This window comes from Mirounga angustirostris, unplaced genomic scaffold (assembly GCF_029215605.1).
Source record: "Mirounga angustirostris isolate CCGP_5_RB_7025 unplaced genomic scaffold, mMirAng1.0.hap1 SCAF_12, whole genome shotgun sequence".
Classification (NCBI taxonomy): Eukaryota; Metazoa; Chordata; class Mammalia; order Carnivora; family Phocidae; genus Mirounga; species Mirounga angustirostris.
The window spans coordinates 87429416-87434537 of NW_026991720.1; the positions used below are offsets into that span (position 1 = coordinate 87429416).

At 44.7% G+C, this 5122-nt stretch overlaps 1 pseudogene; it reads left to right on the forward strand.

Moving 5' to 3' along the window:
- The first annotated feature begins 453 nt into the window (after positions 1-453).
- LOC123835834 (LIM domain and actin-binding protein 1-like) lies at positions 454-2282 on the forward strand (annotated as a pseudogene).
- Positions 2283-5122: the final 2840 nt, after the last annotated feature.

A 5122-nucleotide genomic window follows, 5' to 3' on the forward strand; every position in this document is an offset into this window, starting at 1 on the left:
GGGAGTGGGAGAGGGAGAAGCAGGCTTCCCGCTGATCAAGGAGCCCGATGCGGGGCTCGATCCCAGGACCCCAGAATCATGACCTGAGCTGAATGCAGATGCTTAACTGACTGAGCCACCCAGGCGCCCCGCACCTTACTTCTTATTCTTCTAGAACACTGAAAATCTCGCCCAGCCCTTCAGGAGGGGGATCCTGAGCGTGGTAAAGAAGAAGTGGGAGAACCCAGCCCTGGGAACAGAGTCTTACACAGACTCCCTGTGATCAGCAGCGCTGAGGTCAGACTCGGAGGCAGCCATCCTCCCGGTGAAGAGGTGAGAAGCTCTGTCTCTGAGGCCGAAGCTGACCGCGAGGAATGAGTCCACCCCAGACCTAGGCTCAGACGACCTCCTGAAGCCCTTGCTCAGTGTCCGTATCCCTGTCTTGAGGGCAGTGAGCGTCTTAAAGACCACGCGAAAGAAAGTAAAAAAATGGAAACTTGTCTAGGAGAATCCAGGTATGAAGTAGGAAAATCCGAAATCAGTGAAAACACAGAAGGAGCAAACAAAATAGAGAAACACAATGTTCCACTGAACAGCCTTAAGATGATGTTTGAGGAGCGTGAACTAACTCCAACCAAGCAGATTCTTCGGGCCCACAGCCGCAGGGCAGGTGGAAAGAGGATCTCTGAAAACAGCTCTTCTCTGGATGATGTGGAGATAGGCCCAGGTCAGTTGTCTCTTCCACATTCAACGCAGAGAAAAGCAAGAGCAGGTGAAATCTGGACTTACAACACCTGTCAGAAATCTCCATCAAGGATCGAATGGCCAAGCACCAGGCAGCTGGGTCCAAGCAGAGCGGTTCTGCCAACTCTACAAATGACTTGAGAGCCAACGGTGGTGAAATCAAAACTCATAAATTGGAACAAAAGGAGAACATGCCCCCAGATCCTGAGGTCTGCATCTCCCATCAGGTTGGAGAAAAGGTGTCTGCCACTGAGAATAGCCTGGCAGTCCATTCCGCCCCTGCTGAGGATGACTCTGGAATTCCCAGGCCAAAAGTGAGGTCCAGCAGCCTGTCCATCCCAAGCCACTAAATCCAGATGCCAGAGCCTCCAGCCTCCCTGAGAGCTCTCCTCCCAAAGCAGTGAAGAAGTTTCAGGCACCTGCAAGAGAGACTTGTGTGCAAGGTCAGAAGACAGTCTACCCGATGGAGCGTGTCTTGGCCAACCAGCAGGTGGTTCACGTCAGCTGCTTCTGTTGCCCACACTGCAACAGCAGACTTAGTCTAGGAACATATGCGTCTTTACATGGGAGAATCTACCGCAAGCCTCACTTCAACCAACTCTTCAAAGCTAAAGGCAACTATGATGAAGGCTTTGGGCACAGACCACACAAGGATCTGTGGGCAAGCAAAACTGAAAAGGAAGGGACTTCGGAGAGACCAGCCCAGCTTCCAAATGCAGGGAGAGATTCCTCAGAGCCCAGGGCTAGAAGATTGCTAAGGTGGGTGTGCTGACTGCAAGTATGGAAGCCAAGGCCTCCTCTCAGCCAGAGAAAGACTAACCAGCTGAAACCAAGAAGCTGAGGATCGCCTGGTCGCTGCCCCCCACCGCCCCCCAGAACTTGGTAGTTCAGGAGGGACCTTGGAGGAAGGGATCAAAGTATCCAAGCCCAAGTGGCCTCCTGAGGATGAAATCAGCAAGCCTGAAGCTCCCGAGGACGTAGATCTGGATGTGAAAAAGCTAAGACGATCTTCTTTACTGAAAGGAAGAGGCTGCCCATTCCCTGTAGCAGCTTCATTTCAAACCGCTTCAGTCAAGAGCCCCCAAAATCTTGTCCTCCCCCCTAAGGAAAGGCTGGAGCATGTCAGAGTGGAGTGAGGAGTTTACAGGAGGAATGACAGCAGAAAGGAAACAAGTGGAAAATGCCAATACCTCTGAAAAGAATGGTAGTGTGTGAAAAACAACCTGACAAAACCAGGAATCCGGAGGAGGGGAGACAGGGAGGAAAAGGAAGGGAGATCGTGGTTTTGAGATGGGGAGTGAGAATCTTCTAGAAAACGGTGCAGACTTAGATGGAGATGACACAAACCTCAAACAGCACTCTCCACTAGAACCCAAGTCTACGAATTGGTCCAGCTTTGCAAAAGATTCACTACCGAGAGTCAGAAATCCCAGGATGTGGGATTCTGGGAGGGAGAAGTAGTCGAAGAGCTGTCTGTGGAGGGACAGATAAAGAGAACTTGATACTATGATGAGGATGAGGATGAGGAACGACAAACTGCACATGGTGTGCGGCGTTAAATTGGTGTTCGTGTTAGTGAGCCCCTGCCCTTTCTCACAGTGATGCACGTACACAGACATCAGCATAAACTGTAATGTGCGTGGGAGTAATTTTGGAAGAGTTCTTGCTTCACAACAATCCCATGCTGCAGCTTACGTGAACCAGTTCTAAGTGCTAGAGATAATATTACTTCAGTCCTCTATTTTAGCCATGATGATATACATAAGGTGCTTTGCGGTCTTCTGGTGAGGAGGGATTTTGCCAGCTGATACAGTCTAGATTCTGCTGTATTCCCAAAAGGCAATACAAAAATAGATGTTCAGTAGCACATTGTTACACTAAAAATTCAATTATGGAATTAGGGAACATGCAGAAGGGGTTTAGGGACCTAAACATTATGACTGAATGCACTTTAGTATAAAGGGTACAGTTTGTGTATTTTTTTTTAAAGATTTTATTTATTTATTCGACAGAGAGCACAAGTAGGCAGAGAGGCAGGCAGAGGGAGAGGGAGAAGCAGACTCCCCGCCGAGCAGGGAGCCCGACGTGGGGCTCGATCCCAGGACTCCAGGATCATGACCTGAGCAGAAGGCAGCCGCTTAACCGACTGAGCCACCCAGGCGCCCCAGTTTGTGTATTTTTAAATGAATACCAATTTAATTATTTTGTATTCATCTGTTAAGAGATCAAGTATTTAATCTTTAAAACATTTTTTAGGTTAATTTTCTTACTCTGGTATATGTGGGGAATTTATTGCTCTGCATCCCATTGTCTAAACCACCTCCTCAACTGGATTATTGAGATACAACACAACCATTCTTTGGGGACACTTTCTGAGCACATTTGGTGCTTGCAGAGATCCACTCTGGTGTTTGCCAATGACTTTGACTACACCCCAAGGGATTGCTTTCTTCTTTGGTGGTATCTGTGCAGCTCATAATTTACTGAAAGTGGCAATATTTTTATAAGATCTTTGGTATTGTTGTTTGCCATGTTGCATGTTAAGGCAAAGTGAGGAGTTTAAAGGAGGAATAACAGAAGAAACTGCCTTAAACCACTTGAGCCCAGACCCCCAAACCCTATATTTCACTTCTGATATCCCCTTTCTGGGACACTAGTTTTTTTTATTTTATTTTATTTTATTTATTTTATCTTATGTTTTTGGCAGACAGTATTCCCAGGGTGCAATTAAACCAATTATAGGCCTTTTTTGTGGGAGATGGTTTTCTAGTAGTTAAGGTTTGGAACATTATAAACTTGAGTACATTTGTTGTATATAATTGATATTCCAAATTGTATGTGGGGGAGAGAGGAGGTATTTTAAGCTATAGACTTCTTTGTACTGCATTTTTAAAGGGTTTTTTTTTTTTTTAATTTTATTTATTTGACAGCGAGATATAGCGAGAGAGGGAACACAAGCAGGGGGAGTGGGAGAGGGAGAAGCAGGCTTTCTACTGAGCAGAGAGCCCGATGCGGGGCTCGATCCCAGGACCCTGGGATCATGACCCGAGCCGAAGGCAGATGCTTAACAACTGAGCCACCCAGGTGCCCCTGTACTGCATTTTTAGAGATTTAGCTCTAATATTTTTTAGAGAATCTAAAATACTCTGCTTTCTTACAGTCTTGCTTAGTCGGAAACAGTTTTATTCAATAAAGCTTTTAATTTACATTTGGAAAAATAAAGATAAAATTCTAAAATTCATGTAAAACAAAATTCACCATTTTAATAATTTCAAATGCACAATTCAGTGGTTTTTATTATATTCACAACACTGTGCAACTATGATAACTATTTAATCTCGGAACATTTCTATGCCCAAAGAGAAACCCCATAACTTCCAATTCCCCCTTCCCTATCCCCTGGGAACCACTGATGTACTTTCTGTCCCTGTGGATTTGCCCTTTCTGGGCATATTCAAATGGAATCATACAATATGTGGACTTTTGTGTCTGGTTTGTTTTTTTTTTACTTATCATTACGTTTTTGAGGTTCACCCATGTTGCAGCATGTACTTTATGCCTTTTAATGGCTAAATAATATTCCATGTATGAATATACAATATTTTGTTTATCCATTCGTCAATTGATAATTTTTGGTTATTATAAGTAGTGCTTCGGGGCGCCTGGGTGGCTCAGATGGTTAAGCGTCTGCCTTTGGCTCAGGTCATGATCCCAGGGTCCTAGGATCGAGTCCCACATCGGGCTCCCTGCTCAGCAGGGAATCTGCTTGAGGATTCTCTGCCCCCCCTCCCTCTGCCTCCCTCTTCCCCCACCACGCAGGTGCATGCTCTCTCTAAAATAAATAAATAAATCTTTTTAAAAAGTTTAAAAATTTTGATGGAGTCCATTTCATTAACTTTTTCTTTTATTCTTGTGCTTTCGGCATCATATCTAAGAAACTGTTGCCTAATCCAAGGTAATGAAGATCTACATCTATGCTTTCTTCTAAGAATATTATAGCTTTAACTTTTACATTTATATCTTTAATACATTTTGAGTTAATTTCTGTACATGGTGTCATGTAGGGATCCAAATTCATGCTTCTGCATGTGAATATTATATAAAAAAATTATTCTAGGGGTGCCTGGGTGGCTCAGTCAGTTAAGCATCTGACTCTCGATCTCAGTTCAGGTCTTGATCTCAGGGTCATGAGTTCAAGCTCCGCATTGGGCTCCATGCTGGATGTGGAGGCTACCTTAAAACAAAATTATTCTAACACTTGTTAAAGATGATAAGAAAAACTCTTTTCAAGAGACAACTGCATTGGGATTTTGCAATAGGAGAGATTGGGTTCAACTCCAAATAGGATAAGGAAAAGTGGGGATTGATAGCCAAGGAGCAGGGTTGGGGGGGATGTCAG